A 23649-nucleotide genomic window follows, 5' to 3' on the forward strand; every position below is an offset into this window, starting at 1 on the left:
TAGGTTATATGGGCTTGAGATCGGTGTGACAGGTTAGCACAACATCGAGGGCCGAAGGGCCTGTACTGTGCTGCAATGTTCTATGTTCTGTGTTCTGCTCCGACCAACATTTACTTTTTCTTCAAAGGGATGCAGAGGTTTGACATGACAGCTACAACCTTGGAGGAAGCGATTGCAGCAAATGGATACAGGATGGTACCTACTTCACAAAACTACCCTCAGTTACCCTCTCTGTTGCATCCAGGTACCTCTGGCTGTGATATATGCTACACCTGATAATCGCTTTGCAATTGATGTGTCTGCACTGTGGTTGCTCAGCTGGAAGCTTGCATGTCCTCCTCAGTGATCCACCCTTGTCTGAAATATGCAAATCCCTGACCCTACTTAAACTCACAGACACTCATGCACACATACACATGCATACTCTCTCACACAAACATACACACACTTACATGCAAACATTCACATAGATCCTCTTGTACACACACACTCTCTGTCTCTCACACACACACACGCGTACACACACAGGCATGCACATACACACACACACATGCAGGCACACATATACATAAATCTATGGGGTGAATTAGCATTTGCAGATTTATAATTGCAGATACATTCTATTTCTCACAAAAGCATACAATTTGTCGACAGTCAATGTGGCATTTTATAAATTTCTACTTTGAAAATAAAACCAGTCTGACTCCAAGTTAAAATACAGACAGATTTTAAAGAAGACCTCACACCTCATGTTTATTGTCTGATGTGAGATGAGGCCTCTGGTATACTGATGAAACGTTCAGTTATCTTGGGGCAGTGACTTGAAAGAAATCCTGCAATTTACATATTAATCAATCGAAACTTCCATTTCCTTCCTCACTGACTAAAGATTTAACAGACATTTTAGGTTTGTTCAATGTATTTGCATCAGTTCTATGAAGCTTTGATCAGTTGCTTATAAATTCTGTGTCTGATGCCACCTCTCTCACCATCACCTGAAGAAGGAGCAATACTCCCAGATAACGAAGTGTGAAGCTCCTAAGATGCTGCTTGGCCTGCTGTGTTCATCCAGCTCCACACTTTGTTATCTTGGATTCTCCAGCATCTGCAGTTCCCATTATCTCTGATCGTCGATGTTTCTTCTGTTTGCTCCTCAATATTTTTCAATCTCATGCTTTTTCCATTTTCTTAAATAAACTGAGATTCTGACACCAAAGGAAATTGTTACCATACAGTGAAAACAAAGGGGTAATCACAGCTGGAAATAAATTGCTGCTTTCTGAATTAAATATCCAAGTTGAATTTATGCAAGACATTTCAATGTAGTTAACAGCAGTACACTCAAAGTTGATAACGGAACAACAGAAAACATTGTTTTGAAACTGAATAAAACAGCTGTAACCACGATAAAAACATAATCCTCAGAGAAAGGACATGCACTCTTAAAAGTAAATTAAAACTTCAGAATGAAAGTTATCAGTCTTGCATTATCATCAGAAATCAGTTAGACAAAGCTCATGTTGAATGAGAGAACAAAAAAATTCTAAAGAAGTTTTGTAAACTGTGTTACAGTATCGAGTGTTTTTTGACAGATTCCCTACAACACATTAAAGATGCCCATAAACCAGTTAAAGGGGATTTTACTTAATAGAAGAATTGACAGAAACTGTGACAAATTCTCATGGAAAATAACACTTTTTTTCTCCTATAAGGTAATAAACATAAAGTAGAGGGTAATCCTGCATTTAACTGGAATGAGGATAATTCGGATGTGTGGCTCGATGAGTTGTCCTTTACAGTCATGGATATTAAAATAAAACAACCATATAAGGAAGAAAATGGAGAACAGGAGTCCTAAAGGACAACTATCCAATGACAATCAGGGTGGCATTGCGGTTCAGTCGTTAGCACTATTGCCTCAAAGCATCAGGGACTCGGGTTTGATTCTAGCCTTGGGTGACTGTGGAGTTTGTATGTTCTCCCCGTGTCTGCATGGGTTCCCTTTGCGTCCTGCAGCTTCTCCCTACAGGCTAAAAATGTACAGCTTTGATGGATTAGCCATGTTAAATTGTCCATAGTGCCCAGGATTGCAGGCTAGATGGATTAGCTATGGGAGGTGCAGGATTATGGGGATAGGGTCGGGGGGTGGGTCTGAGAGGGCTGTTCTTCGGAGGGTTGGTGTAAGTTCAATGGCATGAATGGCCTGCTTCCACACTGTAGGGGTCTATGATTCCAATGTTGTGCTTGCTTTTAAAGGAAAACAAGTGGAATTTTAAAAATCCAGGCTATTCAACATAAAAAATATTAAAACAAAGAATTTCACACCTTCTGGGATACAGGCTACTGGACTAGGTGGGATTGAGGTTCACTAGGAAGAGGGATTAGAAATCCTTCAGAGGGTGAAGATAGATAAGTCCCCTGGGCCGGATGGCATTTATCCTAGGATCCTCTGGGAAGCCAGGGAGAAGATTGCCGAGCCTTTGGCATTGATCTTTAACTCGTCATTGTCTACAGGAATAGTGCCAGATCACTGGGGGGTAGCAAATGTGGTTCCCCTGTTCAAGAAGGGGAATAGAGACAACCCTGGTAATTATAGACCAGTAAGCCTTACCTCAGTTGTTGGTAAAGTGTTGGAAAAGGTTATAAGGGATAGGATTTATAATCATCTAGAAAAGAATAAATTGATTAGGGATAGTCAGCATGGTTTTGTGAAGGGTAGGTCGTGCCTCAAAACCTTATTGAGTTCTTTGAGAAGGTGACCAAAGAGGTAGATGAATGTAAACCGGTTGATGTGGTGTATATGGATTTCAGCAAGGCGTTCGATAAGGTTCCACACAATAGGCTATTGTACAAAATGCGGAGGAATAGAATTGTGGGAGATATAGCAGTTTGGATCAGAAATTGGCTTGCTGAAAGAAGACAGAGGGTGATAGTTGATGGGAAATGTTCATCCTGGAGAGCAGTTACTAGTGGTGTACCGCAAGGGTCGGTGTTGGGTCCACTGCTGTTTGTCATTTTTATAAATGACCTGGATGAGGGCGTAGAAGGATGGGTTAGTAAATTTGCAGATGACACTAAGGTCGGTGGAGTTGTGGATAGTGACGAAGGATGCTGTAGGTTGCAGAGAGACATAGACAAGCTGCAGAGCTGGGCTGAGAGGTGGCAAATGGAGTTTAATGCAAACAAGTGTGAGGTGATGCACTTTGGTAGGAGTAACTGAAAGGCAAAGCACAGGGTAATGGTAAGATTTTTAGTAATGTAGATGAGCAGAGAGCTCTCAGTGTCCATGTACACAGATCCTTGAAAGTTGCCACCCAGGTTGACAGGGCTGTTAAGAAGGCTTACAGTGTTTTAGCTTTTGTTAATAGAGGGATTGGGTTCCGGAACCAAGAGGTTATGGTGCAGCTGTACAAAACTCTGGTGCGGCCGCACTTGGAGTATTGTGTACAGTTCTGGTCACCGCATTATACGAAGGATGTGGAAGCTTTGGAAAGGGTGCAGAGGAGGTTTACTAGGATGTTGCCTGGTATGGAGGGAAGGTCTTACGAGGAAAGGCTGAGGGACTTGAGGCTGTTTTCATTAGAGAGAAGAAGGTTGAGAGGTGATTTAATTGAAACATATAAAATAATCAGAGGGTTAGATAGGGTGGATAGGGAAAGCCTTTTTCCTAGGATGGTGACGGCGAGCACGAGGGGGCATAGCTTTAAATTGAGGGGTGAAAGATATAGGACAGATGCCAGAGGTAGTTTCTTTACTCAGAGAGTAGTAAGGGAATGGAACGCTTTGCCTGCAACGGTAGTAGATTTGCCAACTTTAGGTACATTTAAGTCGTCATTGGATAAGCATATGGACGTACATGGAATAGTGTAGGTTAGATGGGCTTCAGATCGGTATGACAGGTCAGCACAACATCGAGGGCCGAAGGGCCTATACTGTGCTATAATGTTCTATGTTCTATGTTTTATAATGTCAGCAGGCCGAAGTGAGCATCAGAAATCAGGAATGTCGTCCTTGACCATATCAACCAGACTGTAGTAAGTACACAAATTTCTAACGGAAAAGCTGAAACAATGTTATAAAATGAGAAAGATGCCTGCTGCAAAGAGTGACAGAAAGTAAAGCGATCAGCTGTAAACTAAACTCTCATTTGTGAAACAGTTGGAATCCTCAGATCTCATGCAAACTGGATTTTAAATCCTTATTGTCAAATGCTGTTGATTGCTCTCGATTAAACATCATGATGTTGCTAATGCAAAATGTTCAACAGTGCAAAGTGACAAAATGAAAGGAATATTACTCATATTCCGTGTATCTTGTTTGAAGTTAATGTGTCAATAATGTTACACTTTACTAGTGTTGTGGAAAAACGATCACAATGATAACTTTATTTCTTAGGCAGAAATTGATGTTATGAATTTTGCGATGCATAAGGTGATCATCTTAAAACCGTTCCCTTTAATTAAAGTGCGGGTGAATAATGGAGAGGGCCATTCGGTATTAGTTTATTTCTGCCCAAACCGGTCTTTGCGGTGAATGGACAACTTGCCTACGTCAAATTCTTTTGAAAGTCAGTACAATACCTGAACACAAAGGTAATGGCTTCGCCCTGACTGTGTAGATATACAGGTTCTGGCAAATACACAACAGGTATTACTTGCCTAGAAGGAGATTACTTCTCTTGGGTTAACTATCTAGCAAAAGGCTAGTGTCTGAGAATACAAAGACAGTAAGAACTTAGGGATCATTTTTAGTGAATCTAATAAGGTGGATCCATAGAACATGACTGTGGGAGGAATCCAGAACTCCGAGAGGACACCCATGCAGACAGAAGGAGTATGTGCAAACTCCGCAAAGACAGTTGCTCAAGGGTGAAATCGAAGCAAGGTCCCTGATGCTGTCAGGCAGCCGAGCTAACCATTGAATGACCATTCAATAGTTGTCTAGTTTAATCAATGTAAATTTTGATTGCTTTATTACAGTAATAGTCTTAAATGTGAAATCTTGACGTATTTGTGTAGATAATTGAGAATTTAAATCTCTTTTAAAACCTGTCGGTTTTAGAAGGGATCATAACAGAATACATGAACGTCTCCATTTTGGCTGCATGAGATATAAAGTATTACCATCAGCCTCAAGCTGATGGTGAGTACCTTTCTAGAACTGAAATAAACTAAAAAAATTTCCACATCTATCCAGCCTTACATTCACCAGGGCCCAATCATTCAGAAGAACTGAAAGAAAGTTGAAAAGTAGTCCAAAAGCCCACAGTAGATGAGAGCCATTGAAGAACTTCATGTACCAATTATAATCAACCTAAACTTAAGAATAAAGACACATGAACATTGACATGTGTTTTTCAAAATGTAATAGTAGTGAGATACACACATTTCTCCAAAATAATACGGGCATGAAAGGAGAGTCCATTATTCTCAAAAACTATCAAAATCTTTGGTATCAGCAATTAAAACTTGTCGCAAATTAAGGCAGTTCACCATTCTTTTGGGCCATAAATTGCAGCCATACTACAAATTGTTTATTATTCACTTCTGTTAATATGCTCTAACGAGGGTAAAACAATGTGATAAAAATTTACACAAGGCATGATAAGGCAACAGGCAGAAATGATTCAGTGCTGCTGACTACGCCAAAAATACATGACCAAAGTTGTGTCTGTGCAGAGTGACTTTGGTGTCTTTGCATATGAGCCACAACAAGTTAGTTTGCAGGTCCAGCAGGTAATTAAGAAGGCAAATGGAATATTGTCCTTCATTGCTAGATGGAAGCAGTTTAAAAAAGTGGGTTTATGTTACAACTGTAGAGGGTGCTGGATGAGGCCTCACATAGAGTACTGTGTACTGTTTTAGTCTCTGTACTTAAGGAGGGGGTGTAGAGGAGGTTCACCTGGTTGATTCCAGAATTGAGATGGCTACTTATGAGAGATAGAGTTGACTGGGACTATGCTGTTTGGAGCTTGGAAGAAATATCTGAAATTATGAAGGAAATAGATAAGGTAGCAGCAAGAGAATTGTGTCTACTGGCGTGTGAAACTAGAACTAGGAGGCATAGCCCCAAAATAAGGGTGAGCAGATTTAGAAGTGAGTTGAGGAGGGACTTCTTCACCCAAAGGGTTGCGAATTTATGGAATTCCCGGCCCAGTGAAGGAGTTGAGACTACTTCATAGAACATAGAACATTACAGCACAGTACAGGCACTTCGGCCCTCGATGTTGTGCCGACCTGCCATACCGATCTGAAGCCCATCTAACCTACACTATTCCATGTACGTCCATATGCTTGTCCAATGACGACTTAAATGTACTTAAATCTACTACCATTGCAGGCAAAGCGTTCCATACCCTTAATACTCTCTGACTAAAGAAACTACCTCTGACATCTGTCCTGTATCTTTCACCCCTCAAGTTAAAGCTATGCCCCCTCGTGCTCACCGTCACCATCCTAGGAAAAAGGCTCTCCCTATCCACCCTATCTAACCCTCTGATTAATGATCCAATGATTCAACTTCATTGAATGTTCTTGAGACAAAGATAGACAGATAATTGAACAATACAGGAATTAAGGGTTATGATGAGCAGACAGGTAAGTGGAGCTGAGCCCATGAAAAGATCAGCCACGATCTTATTGAATGGAGGAGCTGGCTGGATGGCCCACTCCTGTTCCTATTTCTTATGATCTAATGAATAAAGTTTCTGCTGAGCAAGGGAGACAGAAACAGTGATATAATAGTAATGTCACTGAGTTATCAATACAAAGGGCCATCCTAATGCTCCATGGATCCGGGTTCAATTCCTCACAACATCAGATGGTGGAGTTTGAATAAACATTTGGAAGCAATAAGCTTGTCTAATAGTGACCATACAATGGTTGTTAGAAGAATCGTCTAGGGATTGAAATATGTTGCTATTAACTCAGAGACGTGGCAATGTGTTTGACCTTTGAGTGTCCTCTGAAATTGCTACTGCTCACTCAGTTCTGTTTCTATAACAGAGAATGTAAAACTTGATGGAAGAAAATTCTACAACATTGTTATAATGCAGGGATGAGGGCAGCACTGCGGTTAGCCCTGCTGCCTCACAGCACCAGGGAGCTGAGTTCAATTCTAGCCTTGGGTGACTGTGTGGTGTTTGCACATTCTCCCTGTGTCTATGTGGGTTTCCTTCAGGTGCTCTGATTTCATCCCACAGTCCAAAGATGTACGGGCTAGGTGGATTGGTTGTGCTAAATTACCTGTAATGTTCAGGGATGTGTAGATTAGGGGAATGGGTCGGGATGGAATGCTTCAAGCGTCAGTGTGGACTTGTTGGGCCAAAGGGCCTGTTTCCACATTGTAGGGATTCTATGATATTAAAAGCTTACAGGCAAAACACTGTGACAATGCTATAGTTTTAAATTTTGAGAAGACTTTAAGATAAGAGTTAAAACAACATTGATTGAATGAAAAATCACATGCTTAAAAGGGTCAGGATTTATCTATTGCAAGATTAGTAACTCTCTGAGGAAAAAAGAAACAAACAGCAGAGAGTTACTACTTATTTAAAACAGTTTTTATAGTAATAAGAATAATTAATTTATTAGGAAGAATTGACAGAAGAAATAATATTATCATCAAAATTTAGTTTCAGAGATAGGTCAAACAGCATATAGGATTTGACATCCAGGAGAAAACAGTTCTTAAATGTAAAAGATATATAATTGTTTCAAAATGAAACATTAAATCTCTAACTGAACAAGAAAATATACTATTTCATTCAGTGTTTCAAATATCAGAGTAAACCGTGGCTACATCAATACATACAAAAGAATGCACAGATACTTTTGAAAATATTCTAGCAGCTTTTCATAATTACCTTAATCTGACAGCAAACAACATTCTCAAAAGTGCCAAAAGAGATCAACATACAAGGGAATCTATAGATAATTTCATTCGTAAATGTCTTCAGATTTGTAGAAATCAGTTCACTTTAAACTTTCAAATCAATTCACAAAAGACAAAGTTATTAGAATTCTTGATGAGTGTTAGTCAGATTTAGTATTGTGAAGAAGACTTGACTTTTGAGAAGGTATTCAGATTGTTCTCGAGGCAGAGACTGGGAAGGCTCATAAGCACATCCTTAGAAGAGAAAGATACATTGATCATGGGAGAATAACAGGGCCAATTAACTTTACAAGGTGCAAGTACTTTACTAAAAAATATGATAAGCCAATACAAAAACTAGGCTAAACAACAGATACGAATAGGCAGTGTTAGTGCTGTGAAATATAAAAGCCTAATAATCATAAACTGTGCCAAACAATGAGAAAAGAACACTATTTCTATAAAACTACAGGTAATTTCCAGATGTTGTGTAGGAGTAGAACATGCCTTCAGAAAAAAAAGCCTCAAATGCTTATTAAAAGAAAAAAGTTTATGCAGTAGCACTTCATGCTTTAGTTAAGATACCCATTCGACAAGATACCTCCAATAGAAAAGAGATTTGAGGCTGTTCCAGAACTACTTAATATAACTGACTTGAATATGACAGTGTGTTTATATGAATGAATATTTAATTCCTCTAAGATAGAAACAGTTGTGAAAATCATCATTTTTACAGAACAAATTTCAGAGAGTAACTGAAAACATCCAGTCTACTTAATGTATTGAAGAAAAAGCCATAACTGAGACCCAACATCAGTTTGAACATTGAGATGAGCTATATGTGGAAGGCTGACCAAAGTCGACAGTTCAGAAAAGAAGTAAGATACTTGTCTGAAAATTCAGGATACTACAAGGAAGAAAGTAACTGTCTCAATAATACATATATTTTCCATGTGGAAATTAACAAAACTAAAGGTTCTCCATTAGAGTAGTGTAGGCTGTGCCATTGTTAATCAGACTCTGCCTTGAAAGGAAGATTGGCGATAGCATTCTATCTGAAAATACAGTTTGTACCACGGCATATGACAATGTCAAAGTGTAGAACTGGATGAACAAGCAGGCCAAGTAGCATCAGAAGAGCAGAAAAGCTGACAGTTTGGGCCTGGACCCTTTTTAATTTCTGAAGAAGGGTCCAAACCCGAAACATCAGCTTTCCAGCTCCTCGGATGCTGCCTAGCCTGCTGTATTCACCCAGCTCTACACCTTGTTATCTCAGTCTCCAGCATCGGCAGTTCCTACTATCTCTGATATGACAATGTCTGTCTGGTGAAGCCATAACAATTGTACGCCAAATAGCCTCACCAGATTGCCATTGGCAAAATTCGCAGTAACAATCACTGGCAGCTTATGGTCGGTGTGGAATATTGCCAGCAATTTCTCTTTCTCTGCTGAGTCTATGGACATGTCTAATGAGTGTAGTAGAGACGATGATAGGGTGCAGTGATCGCATGATCAGTGAATGGGAATTAAACACCATAGTCCATCTATATCCAGCCATGAATATTGGTGGAAACTAAACAAATGAAAATATCCTCATCCTCAAAAATGGGTAAACCTAACCCATCTGTGTAAAAGACAAGGCTATTGTAATTGCTTCCATCTTCAGCTAGAAGAGCTAAGTAGGTGGTTTATTTCAGCCTCCCATAGCATCACATATTCAGATAATTCAATTCATTCCATTTTTTTTAAAAAAGTGTCTAAAGGTATTGAATACTGTAAAGGCTTTGGGTGCTAAAACCATTTTTGGTGATAGTACTGAAGACTTGAGCTTCATAATTAGCCAGAAAACGAGCCAAATATTTTGAGCACAACTACAATATGAACAATGTAAAAAATTACCCAGGTATATTCTGTTCACAATTAGCAGGACAAATCCAATATGGTTACACTTCACCCAATTAAGCTATTCTTGATCACTAGTAAAGTGATGGAAGGGGTATTTGATTGTACTTTTGAGCAGTACTGGCTCAGCAATATATTTGCTCAGTTCGGGTTCTATCAGAACAACTTGCTACTGACAGCATTGTGGGTATAACTGCAAATCAAGGACAATAGTAGTTCAAGAATACAATATACAATCCTGATCTGAAGAGCAATTAAGCACAGAGGATAAATGCTTGTCTTGCCAGCAACACCATATCCATGGAAAAAAGACATTGAAATTTAAGTGCTAACTAGAATTGCATCCAAAAAAAATTATATTTTCACAGTGCATTTCAATTCAAGCAGGTGTAAATTGGGAGTAAATGCTGAAAAACTGAATTGGTTTCATCTTAGTACTCTTCATTTAGTGCTTAGAAAATGTCTTTCTGTACAAGCACTTTTCCATGCTGATAACTTGACACTCAGCAATTAAATGTGTCAATGTTTTCAGGAAAAAAACATGTAGGCCACTGTGAAGAGTAGACTTTCTTGCAGCAAGTAATTGTTCACAGTTCAGAATTTGCTTTGTACAAGTAAGTCAAAACTTTAAAGTCTATTCTACGGAAAGCAGAAAAGATGGAAAAGAAGTAGAAGATGAGAAAATTTGAGAAGTATTACTTCAATGTTGACTTAAGGTGAATGTAAAGTTAGAATGGGAAAAGAAGATGAGATAACTCATTCCAGTATGGTTTATTATTGTAATATTTTTTCATTATTCATTTTGGGCTTTGTTAGCTGGACCTGAGTTTATTGCTTATAACATAAGAACATAAGAACAAAAGAATTAGGAAGAGGCAGTGGCAATTCAGCCCCTCATCATTAAATATGTCTGCTCACCATTTAATACAATCATGGCTAACCTCATTTCAGTCTCAACTTCACTTTCCTGCCTGCTCCCATAGCCCTTTAATTTGCCACTAATTGAAAATCTATGTATCTCATTTACTCTGTAGGAGGTGGTGGTGAGCTGCCTTCTTGAAGCACTGCAGTCCATGAGTAGCTAGCTTCACATCACCTCCCTATTCACAACAGGGAGTGAGTTCCAGGATTTTGACCCAGCGACAGTGAAGGACAGTCAATATATTTCCAAATCAGGATGGTGAGTGTCTTGGAGGGGAATTTGAAGGTGGTTGTACTCCAATGTAATGTTGCTCTGGCTTCTTCCAGGTGGAGATGATTATGGGTTTGAAAGGTGCCATCTAAGGAGCCTTGATAAAATTCCTGCAGGTGCATCTTGTCGATGGTACACATTGCTGTTACTAAGCATGAGTGTTGGAGGGAGTGACTTTCAATGCAGTGCCAAGTCAAGCAAGCTGCTTTGTCTTGGATGGTGTCAAGCTTTGTGAGTGTCATTGGAGCTTCACCCATCCAGGCAAGTGGAAAGTATTCATCACACTCCTGATTTGTGCCTTGTAGATGGTGGATTAGCTCTGGGGAGATAGAAGGTTAGGCCCCACAGGATGTTTTTTTGCCTTGAATGCGCTCTTGTAGCCACAGGACTTGTAAAGCTCATCTAGCTCAATTTCTGGTCAATAGTAACAGCCAAGTATTTGCTAGTGAGGCATTCAGTGATGGTAATACTATTAAATGACAAGGTATGATGGCTAGATTTTCTGTTTTTAGAGATGGTAACTATGTGGCTCTTGTGACATGACTGTTATTGGCTACTTTTACATAGACATAGAACATTACAGCACAGTACAGGCCCTTCGGCCCTCGATGTTGTGCCGACCTGTCATACTGATATTAAGCCCATCTTTTTTCAGTCATATATGAATCCAACCAGCAGAGAGATTTCTCTCTGATTCTCATTCATTCCATTTTTGTTCGGGGTCCTTGATTCATGATCGGGGAATGTTGAGTTTGCACATTCTCTGAGTCTGCAAGGGTTTGCTTCATGTGCTCTGGTTTCGTCCCACAGTCAAAAGATGTGCAGGTTGGGTGGATTGGCCACCTAAGCTGCCCCTACAGTGTGCAAGCTAAAAGGGTTAGCTATGGGAAATACTGGATAAAGTGGGACGGTCTTCATGGGGTCAGTGCAGATTTGGTGAGCTGAATGGTCTCTTTCTGCACTGCAGAGATTCTGTAAATGCTGTAGAAACTCAACAAGTCCGCCAGCATCCACGTGAAGAGAAACAGTCGAGCATCTTGCGTCTAATGACTCTGCTGTGGACTTGAAATATTAACTCTGTTTTTTTCCCCATAGATGATGCCAGACCTGGGTTTCTTCAGCACTTTTTATTTTTATTTCAGATTTACAGTATCCACAGCATGTTGCATTAATCCATCTTCCGGGTATGTTCAAAAGGATTTGACCAGTGTGATGAAATCTCCTTCATTAACATCAATGGCCACCCATGGTTCATTGACGGTCAACATCATATGATTGGATTCCTTCAGAACTTTGGAGAGATTCAATCATACATTTCTGATTTTTGTAATTAATCTGTCCAGCGCAGAGAACGGCAGCAGATCTCCAGGCGAGCATCCTTGCCAGTCTGAACTCACAGCTAAATTGAAAGTTAAATGCTCCTCAAAATTTGTTTCAAAAAAAATCCAAAATTTACCTGAAAATTACTGTTATGTTTGCCAGGAACTGCCATCACATTTTGCTGCCTTCTAACCAACTCTAAAGGGATTCTACAATTCCTACTAAACTATTTGGGGTCAGTCCCTCAAAGTATATACTGTGTCCGTAATTTCCACTGAGTGTCCATCCCTATCTGTTTTAAAGATTTAGTCTGGGTATCAATGATTCAAAGCTTGGAATTTGCACGAACAGTTATACCTTTGTTGACCATCAGTTGTGACGCACGTAATCCAGTAGTGCTTCAGACATAAGGTTCAACACTCACCTTGAGCCTTAATTATTTGATTTCCCTGTGATGTACACAGTCAGACCATCAGTCTACCTTCTGCTGTTCCCTTCTTGGATTGCTGCCTGAGCTGTCTCCTTCCTTTATCTTCAAGTACAGAAACAGCTCCAAGCTCAATGAGCACAGTGCTAACAGGTCTCTGCCTCTCATTCTGTCTCATGTGTACTTGCCGGCTTTCTGTTAGCAACAGCCCATGACTGGTCCTTTTTCACCCTTGCCAACCATTCCTAGAGCAGAAGAATCCTAACAACATGTTTGGCCAATCTCTTTCTGAATCTATTGACTTCTATCACTTTAGCTTGTTCTAGGATTTTGACTGTTTCTCTTTTCATCTGTTTTGTTATGACAGAAGAGATACAATCTCACCTGCCGATCCTGGGTTTCACCAAGCAACCATTACACAGGATCAAAAATAAACCGCAAAGTTTCCACTTACTCTATTATGTTCTAACCAGTGTTAATTTGCATTAACTAAAAACACAAAACCGTATGTTTCTGTCACATTTTTCTAACATAATGGAAAACCAAATAAACCTCAATTTGAAACCTCAGATTGCTCTTTGCTATTAACTAAATAAGACGGTACATATCCCATATTCTTTGTGTCTAGCTATGTTAGTCTTACACATGAAGAATCCTGTATTGGCTCTAATAAACTTTTACAGGTTTTCACATAATGCCAGCAGTCAGCAATTGTGAACAAAGCTCTCCCCTATATTAAATCTTTATGGAATGATTTATTGACAACAATTGTTTCGTTTTAAGACTCAGACTCGTGTGTGTGTGTGTGTGTGTGTGTGTGTGTGTGTGTGTGTGTGTGTGTGTGTGTACTTTGTCACGTGAGACATCTTTGCAATTGCAAGTGAGGAATAAATAATACTCCACATTTAAATCTGAGAGAGTTGTGCATCGTATAAAAATTGAGTTCATGCAAAAAAGTGTTGGGGAAAATACTGCTCAATCTTTTCAAAATGGAACTACTCTACTTACTGACAGAAAGTTAAGGACATAAAATGACTCAGTTCGAAAGAAACTCTCAAATTAATTTTAAAATTTCATGACATTACCTCAAGTACTGAAAAAAACTGCCTCTTGGTGTGAATTATGACATGTTGGTATCCTGTGTTATTTTCTGCAAAGTAAAATGTGTTTTTTTTTAATTAAAAAATCCATTTTAACTTTGTATCTTTTTCAGATTTCCTTAGTGACTTTGCAAACCAACTTTTATTAGATATGTTTTTTATTCTTGCAAATATGAAGAGATGAAAAATATTTAAATGTTGTTTGAACTACAGCGTAATGTGAAAGTAAGACAACATACTGCACATGGTTGAAATGAAGGAGCTGTACAGGGCTTGGTTTTCAACATCAGTTTGTACTGACACGTCCTTAGAATTGCAATCAGTTTACATTAAGATGATTCACGCTGAATGTCATCTCTTAAGATTTACATGGGGCTACTCGGGTTAAATTAATGCACCTGGCAATGATGTCAAATTAGCATCCTCCTGCACATGCTGAGCATTCTTCTCCTTAAATAGGAGCAGATTTTGGGAATTACAGAGTGGCTCAGGTTAACACCTCAGGTTAACATTTGGGTCAAGTGGGTGGAAGCAGTTTATTTGAACAATCTGCTCCAATTGTAAATTAGCATCTGTGGCATCAGCACAGCCTCGGCTGTGAATTGACTGACTCAAAACTATTTAATCGCTCCATCTTTACCAAAGAGAGTGCTTGAATTGCATCCGTAGTGTTATTTTTGAATAAGGCTTACAGAAAGGATAATAGAGTGTAATGAATAGGCTCAATGTATATAAATGAAAAGTGCAGCAATCAGGTGGATTTTCTTTCCAAATGGAAATATTATTCTATCGTATGTTCATAATTAAAGCTCAGAGAAGATTACTGATTGGTGCAAGCTGTCTCTTTTCTATAGTGGCAAATGCATATGGCAATTTAAAAATAGATCACTTTACAGACTACTGCTCATGAAACCTCAACACAGCTTTCATTTCAGGGCCAATTTTGAATAAACCCAAAGCACTGACCTATGATTTAGTGCCTTTCTCATCTACAGATGGCTCAAGCATATTGTTGTGTTTTATGTTGCAAACATTCCACTTAAAATTGCTCTGCAATACCTTTATACCTTTTGCAATTATCTTTTGACTCCAAAATGAATGCAAATGTTCTGGGCTTATGAAGGTATTACATTATGTGCACAATCGAATTACAATCTTTGAAGAAAAACCCCAAAATGACAGCAGATGCTGAAAATCAGGAGCAAAAACAGAAGTTGCTAGAAAAGCTCAGCAGGTCTGGCAGCATCTGTGGAAAGCAATCAGAATTAACATTCTGGTCCAGTGACCCTTCCTCAGACCTCAGAATCCAGTTCTGTGGAAGGTTCACCAGACTCAAACCATTAACTCTGTTTTCTGTCCACAGGCGTTGCCAGAGTTTCTGACCTTATCCAACAATTTCTACTTTTGCTGCTGTCTTTGAAGTTTCAGGCTAAATTAACAGGAGGGGCACCAAGTATTGATGTACATCCACTATGAATCTCCCACCATTGTTTTGGTGACTCGTTATTGCAACAGAATTTACGGGGAAAATTCAAAGCTGCTGAGGCTCTTATGGTTTGATTTATGGATTGTACTAAGCTCTTTGCCAACCAATTTTGTGAGGATGTATCTGAAATTTACCACTGGACCCTGAGGCCTGAATCATTAAGCCTGAATCTGAGTTAGGAACAGAGGCATTGAGGTGCAAAGTTTCAAGCCACTTACTGGCATGCCAGTTCCCCAGCACCATCATACATACAGGCCAATTTCTTGGAGGCAAGATGATATAAGGTGTATGTTATGTCGGGCTATCTACACATCAGTAGTATTAGGTTGATTGCAGTTAATGTTGATAAGGCACACAAGGCCAGATGCTTTGTGCCCAACGATACTGAGAGAAGTAAAAATGAAACTATGAAAGCATTGGCCATAATTTTCCAATCGCCTTTGGTTAATTGGATGGCGTCAGAGGACAAGACAATTGAAAACACAATGATGGTCAGTTACTGTAGATAGATCCACAATGCTTTAGGGACACAGCTCTACGACTTTGACCAGGTGACGCTAAAGAGACAGCGGTATGTTTCCATGTCAGGATAATGTAGGGTTGCAGGGGAATTTGAAGGTATTGGTGTTCCCATGTGTTTGATGCCCATCTGATTCTAGAGACCAGTAGCTGCAGGTGCAGAAGACACTATCTGAGGAAACGTGGAGAATTCTGTAGTGCATCTTGTAGACCATTAGTATTGGAGGGAGTGGATTTTACGGATGTGTCACATTTCAAGCAGAATGCTTTGTCCTGGATGGTGTTCGGCTTCTTGAATGCTACTGGAGCTGCACTCATCTGAGCAAATGGGCATATTACATAACACTCCTGACTCTTGCTGCGTAGATCATTGACAATACTTGGGAAGTCAGAAGGCAACTTTCTTACTGTAGGATTCCTAGCCTCTGGCCTGCCCTTGTAGCCACAGTACAAGTGCAGGTCAGTTTCTAGTCAATAGTAACCCCCTGATGTTGCTAGTGGGATGATTCAGTGATGGAAATACAATTGAATGTCAAAAAGAAATGTTTCAATTCTCTCTTGTTGAGACAGTAATTTCCTGACACTTGTTTCACTAATCAGCCTCAGCCTGGATATCGTCCTGGTCCTATTGTATTTGAACACAGGCTGCTTCAGTGTGCAAGGAGTCACAGATAGTGCTGGACATTGTGCAATTAAGAACAAGCATCCCCACTTGTGACCTTATAACGAAAGGCCATTGATTAAAAAGCTTTGCTGGATCAATGACACTATCTTGAGAATTCCTGCAGAGATGACCTGGGGCTGAGATGACTAAACTTCATTTGAATTGATTTGATTTGATTTATTGTAATCTGTACTGAAGAACAGTGAAAAACTTTGTGAGCAGTACAGGCAGATCATAGTAAGCAAGGACACACAGGTCATATGGTGAAAACAGCTTGGACAGAGTGAGGCAACAAAGTGTGGAGCTGGATGAACACAGCAGGCCAAGCAGCATCTCAGGAGCACAAAAGCTGCTTGGCCTGCTGTGTTCATCCAGCTTCACACTTTATTATCTTGGATTCTCCAGCATCTGCAGTTCCCATTACCTCTGGACAGAGTGAGGCATACTGTGCACAGAACATGCATGAGGCAAACAACAACATTTAGAAGATTAACATTATTTGAAGTTAGAGAGTCCATTTATCGGTCTAATAATGGCAGGGAAGAAGCTATTCTTGAACCTGCTGGTGCATGTGTCAAGCTTCCATATCTTCTGCTTGTAAGAGAGCTTTACTGGTGTGGGATGGGTCTTTCATTATTTTGACAGCTTTTCTGTGGCAATGAGAGATGTAAATGGAGTGCAGAGATAGGAGGTTGGCTTCAGTGATGGTCTGGGCTGCGCACACCACCCTCTGTAATTTTTTTTTACAATTCTCGTCAGAACAGTTGCCATATCAGGCCATAATGCACCCAGACAGTATACTTACAATGGTAGATGTTGGTGATGGTCCTTAAGGACATGTTACATTTCCTGAGCCGCCTGAAGAAGAGGCATTGTTGAGCCTTCTTGATGGTTGAATCTACGTGTGAAGCCCAGGACGGGGTGTCAGTTATCGTCACTCCTCGGAACTTGGCACTGTCAGCCTCTGCTCCATTGATGTAGATGGTTGTGTGTTCTTCTCCTGTCTTCCTGAAGTCAGTGATCAGTTCTTTAGTTTTGCTGACATTGAGAGAGAGATTATTACCATTGAACCATGCCACTAAGCCCTCTATAATAAGATAATAAAATGTGAGGCTAAGCCCTCTAAGTCCTATTTGTATTCTGATTCATCATTGTTTGATATCCATCCACAGACTGTGGTGTCATCAGCAAACTTGTAGATGGCGTTCATTTGAAATTTGGCTACACAGTCGTGGTTATACAGGGAGTATAGCAGGGGGCTGAGAATACATCCTTGGGTGGGCTCCAGTGTTGAGTGTTAATTTAGAGGAGGTGCAGTGACCTATCCTCACTGATTGTGCTCTATCGGTCAGGAAGCTGAGGATGCAGTTGCAGAGGGCTGAGCTGAGACCTTTGTCCCAGTGTTTAGAGATCAGTCTGAAGGGGATAATTAAACGTGGAGCTGTTGTCGATGAGCTGGAGTTCGACGTCAGTGTTCTTGTTGTCTAGATGTTACAGGGATGAGAGCAGGGCTAGGGATATGGCATCTGTCACTTCAGTAGGCAGCACCCTCTCGAAGTTGGCTTAATTGAAGTTGCTGGTCCCGACAAAGAAGGCATCAGGGAGGTTCGTCTCCTGAGTATTTATGACAGCATAAATTTCATCCAGGGCATTCTTCACATCCGCATGGGGTGGTGTGTAGGCTGCTGTAAGAATGGCGCAGAACTCATGCAGCAGATAGTAGGGACAGCATTTTACTCTAAGGTATTCTCGGTCCAGGGAACAGTAATTCAGACATCTAGTACCAGGAGATGTTGATCAGGAAGCATACGCCCCCTCCACCCTTTGCTTTTCCCAAGGACGCTGCCCAGTCCATGCAATATTTGGAGGACCCCTCAGCTTGCAAGGCACAGTCAGGTATTTCAGTTCCCTCTGGAAGGTAAGTTAAGATCTGAGTTCATTCATTTTATTTCTGGAAGCCTGGACATATGCTAGGAGTATGCTGGGATTCAAGAAACACAGCTATCATCCTATGTGCCGGGTGTGTCCCCAGCCAGTCGAAAGGTTTCTCCCTGATTCCCATTGACTATAGCTTTGCTAGAGCTCCTTGATGTCACATCTGGTCAAATGCAGCCTACTGGTGGCCGAGAGCAAATAGACTTGAGAATATGAGACTATTCTTAGAGAAGGGAAAGTTGAGAGGAGATTTGGTATAGGTATTCAGAATCATGAGGGAGACCTAGATGGAATAACTGGTAAGAAAATGTTGCCATTGATGCAAGGGACGAGAACCACACAGCATAAATGCAATACGTTTGGCAAAATGTTTAATGATGACCACAGGAAATCCTTTATCATTCAGGGAATTGAATGCACTGGCTGAGAGTGCAGTGTAAGCACTTTCAATCAAGACACTCAACATGGAATAGAATCATCAAGAAAGGACAACAAAAAGCAGCGTTATGAGGTAACGGTGAGAGCTGAGAATTTGTGACTACTTTTATAAAGAAGTAGTATGGATATATCAGACTGAATGTACTTCTGTGATTTGTTTTCTTTCTCTCTTTTGTAGTGACTAATGTACTGAACATGGGATTGTGTATGGACACTATCAATATGAAACTAATCAGGTAATTTATAAGATTATGCACAATAAATAGCTACCATAAATAAAAATGCATACACTTGGAGCTAACCTTGCCACATGATAAATAATTGGGTAGAGTGTAAAAGAGAGCAAGTTTAATGATCTGCTTTCTGATTGTCAAGTTGCACCAAATGGTATACATTGGTGATCTATTATGAGGCCTTTTCATCTCATCAGGTATAGAAAAGATCTTAATGAAAGAATACATTCAGGTTTGTGGATGCCATTAGGTAGGAGCCATGTTAAATTGCATGACTGTAAACAAAAAAGTTGCAAAGGATAAAGCCAACAGAGTGGACAAAACTACTGCTAATAAATTTTGAACTAGAAAATCAAAAGACCGTTCAAGCTGTAAAGACAAATTGGAATGTTTTCTTAATAGTGGGATACTTGGACCAGTAGACACAGAATGATAATTAGGTGCATGTGTAAACAAACCATTTAAAGCTAGGAAGCAACTTCTGAAAATGACCCTGTTTTCGGTATGTGGTCTGGTTGCTGCACTGTTAAGATTGCTGTGTAGCTGCATAATTATACATTTTAAACTTGTCTTGTGAACAAACATTGCAAGGCAAATTTTGGACTGCTGAACGGCCACACGTTTGAAGGAAACCTTACTTGACACTGGCCTTAAAGAAACGTATCCAATGATCTTTGTAGCTCAAGTTTTCCATGGCATTTATCGATGGCATTTTAAAGTTTTGGTGTCAGTCCAGATCATTCTACAGGTGCAGCAGCAGTGATGCCGTGAATATTTCACATGGTTCTGTCAAGTTCCATGACTTAACCAATGTTGTTCAGGGTTTAGAAAGATTCCACCCTCTATCTCTATGCAAAATGGATGGCCAGTTCAATGGTTTCAGTTTTACCCCGGCTTGACCTCATTACCTTCAAGCAGGTAACAATTACAATATTTGAGAACTGGCTGATCATTTGATTTACCAACTCCTTCTAAACCGATAAATAACAATTTCAACTGGGGGGATTTCTGTAATCTGGATATTTATGAGGTAAGGATTAATGAATAGGCTCAGGTTTTATTTTTAAATAAAAGCTCCAATTGGATGCCTTTCTAAAAAAAAAATCACTCCAGGTGTGTGGATATTGATGGCTAGACCCGGAATAATTGCCCATCCTTAGTCGCCCATCAGAAGGGTCATTTTAAATTTTCATTCACAAAGAGTATTAGTTCCAGTGTAGTTTGGGACTTAGAAGTATATGCTATATAAACACTACAATAGTGTTTTGCAGCTTTGTCTTACATCTTTTGTGACCTAGCCTTGGGTTTCATCTAGCCACAAGGAATTATTGTGTTTTTTTTCTCTTTGGTGCATATAATCTTTTTAAGAAATTCATTTTAGTTCTTACTAGTTGTAAATCCTTGTACAAAATATCCCTGGACAAGCATTTAATTTTTCACAGTTTGATTCTAGAAGGTCAGTAGAATCGTGTTATTGGAGAAGAGATGAATGGATAGTTAAGGTTAAGATTGCACAGCATACTTAATCAGGTAGCACCAGAGCACTGTCATGTCGAGTGTATTCTGCTCATTGTTACTTTAATTTCCTGTCCCTGCTATTTTCAAGTAATTAATTTCATTATTTATGCATTATAAAGTCAACAACAAACAGATCAAAACTTCTAAATGGCCAGCTTTTTAATGAATTAATAATTACTTAGTTTTTTCTTGATTTATTTGGTTTAGTCTTGCGCAGATTTCAATGTTGCTTACAACTTTTAGTTATTGTATCATCTGAGAAATGGATCTTGTCCTAACAGAGCAATAGCTTTACTTTATAGAATTATGCCAACAATCTCTCACTATAATTTTATACTGATTATAAGGGAGAATTTAAACAGCCAAAGGGGTTTAGTTCAGATAGGATGTCAAAATCCCTGAAAGATCTGATATTAAACTGAGCTTACCTTGCTTCAACCCGTTCATTCCTGATCTAAGTGGAAGCAAGATTGAAGCTTCCACCAACTGTAATTAGGCTGTATTCTCTGTTCCAACATTAAACCAGGTTGGCCACTTTCTCAAGGCTTTGACAAACTGTTTCTTTCCCTATCTGCTCCATCCCAGCTTCCCTAGGCCTTTGGAAGCAACAATAAGCAAGATGATCTTGCAGATTGTCAGTGCAAATAATAAATATTTGTGATTAGTTTTAAGCTGAAGAGGTTAGCAATGTTTGTTTTTCCATCACTTTGGATGATGAATTGCATAAAATAAATATAGTTTGTTTAGACATCAATGAATTGAAACAAAAGTCTGCAGTATAAACAGGATTTCTGCGTAGGCAACTGGGTCTAAAGTAATTGCTTTAAGCTGCATGCTTGTCAGTGTTACAATACATCGATTAATTCTGATTACAATAATTTCTTAATTAAATCATTGTTAACTGAGGTAAGAATATGATAGAAACAACTGCAGAACCTTTTTGTTTTGTCTTCTGTGTGCAATGTTCTTCCATCATTAGTTCACAACCTGACAAAGAAGTGAAAGTCAAATGATTACTTTGAACTTATCTATTTCCCAATTCTGATGGCTGCACTGAACTGCCTTCTCCATTTTTCATAATTTAAATCAAAGACTGAAGCCAAAATCATCAAACAAGGTGAAGCTTTATTGTGCACTCTCCTCACAAAATAACACTAAAACAACAAAAGCCTTCCTTCGTATTGGAGCTGCATTTCAGGGCTATAATGGTGATGCCTTCTGTGCTTTCTGAGCAGAATAGAGTTAATTAATATAGTGACACTTCAAGTGTTCTGTATGACTCATAAATCATTTTGATCTCTCTCATAAGTATGGATGAGACTTCAAAGGGCAAATGTATCCATTATCTTAAACTTTAATTTACTGCATTCGGAATGACTTACTTCCCACTTAAACACTAATTAAGGAATGCCCCAGTTATAATTATTGCTGTATTGTTTATGTTCATGATCCCCAAATCATGAGCTCAGTTTGAATGCTCATGGATGGTGTTTACCTTAAATAACTAGCCTTCACCTAAACAAGGGGAGACATGGGGAAGAATATCAACAGAGCCAATCTTGCGTAAAGTAAGGATAAAAATCTAATCATTGTCATAGCTCCCAGATAAATTCAATCGCTCACTCTAAAGAAATGCACAATGAACATTTTTGCATCATAAAAATTATTATACTGTAGAATTTGAGTCTAGTCTCTGGTGGATGGTCCACCAAACTTCTAGTTCTACACATCTTTCTGTGACTGATCGGGTCACTTTCTTTCAAACGCAACCTTAGTATTGCATACACATTTCTGACCATGGTCTCTTGAAATATAAGGAAATGCTTCAAATTGCATTAGTCCAACTGTTTTTCAGTGGTTTAGCATTCCCATCATGGTTATATACAAGACCACTTAATATGTGGTCAGTTCCTGTTCACAAAAGGTACATATTGGCAAGGAATACTTCTTTTGCCTACCACAATACCAAAGAAAAGACTTTTAATAAAGCAGGAAGAAAGGTTTTTGCGCACTTCCATGGAAGCCATTGACTATGAGGCAGCGTTGTAGACTGGAGATCTGCTGATGTATCTACCGTCCTAATGCTATGGTGGTGCCCTTGTTCAGATAAAACTGTCTTTGATCAGAATTCCACTCTGTTCATCCATTATCGTCTTACTCCATTATCTCCTAGCCAGTGAACTGTGGACATCGGACCTACTCCGTAATATTGTTCTACAGTTAGAAATACAAAATATATTTAAAAGTACCTTACAAGTCCTTTCTGTCTTTTACCTTAGCATTTTTGCCATGAAGATAGTTTGTAGTAAATTAACTGGAAGATGAGAAATATTTGCGCAATGGTGATGATAGGTTCACTTCTGAAGAAAACAGGAGTTTCATTATTTGTTGGAGACATTCTGTGTGCAGGGAAGTTTCAAAAGCGCCTCCTTATGGCTTCCTCTGATTCCTCTATCCATTTCTTGTGTTGAGGTGTCTTTGGATTCTCTATCATGATTGTTAACATACCCTCAAGTCTGTTATATGCGTTCTATTGAGTACTGGAGTACTTTCCCTGAGTAAACTAGGCAGCAGGACAGTTATTTCAGGACATTGATGGTTTGCTCATTAATGATCCCTGCAGCTATATATTGGCCTTGTTAATTGGTACCTCATCCTTATGGGTTCAGGTGGTAGAGGAAATCATGAGTCTAGTGAGTAGAGTTATCCTTCTTCACCTACTAATCTACAACTGGTTCATTATTCTAACCCAGTGGTGGCAGAAATTCACAGAATCCCTACAGTGTGGAAACAAGCCCTTCAGCCCAATGAGTCCACACCAACCCTCAGAGCATCCCATCCAGACCCATCTCCCTAATCTATACATCTTTGAACACTTCGGGCAATTTAGCATGGCCAATCCACCTACCCCACACATCTTTGAACTGTAGGAGGAAACTGGAGCACCCAGAGGAAACCCAAGCAGACAAGAGGAGAATGTACAAACTCCTCACAGACAATTGCCTGAGGGTGGAATTGAACCTGGGTCCCTGGCACTGTGAGG

This window comes from Stegostoma tigrinum, chromosome 10 (assembly GCF_030684315.1).
Source record: "Stegostoma tigrinum isolate sSteTig4 chromosome 10, sSteTig4.hap1, whole genome shotgun sequence".
Taxonomy (NCBI): Eukaryota; Metazoa; Chordata; class Chondrichthyes; order Orectolobiformes; family Stegostomatidae; genus Stegostoma; species Stegostoma tigrinum.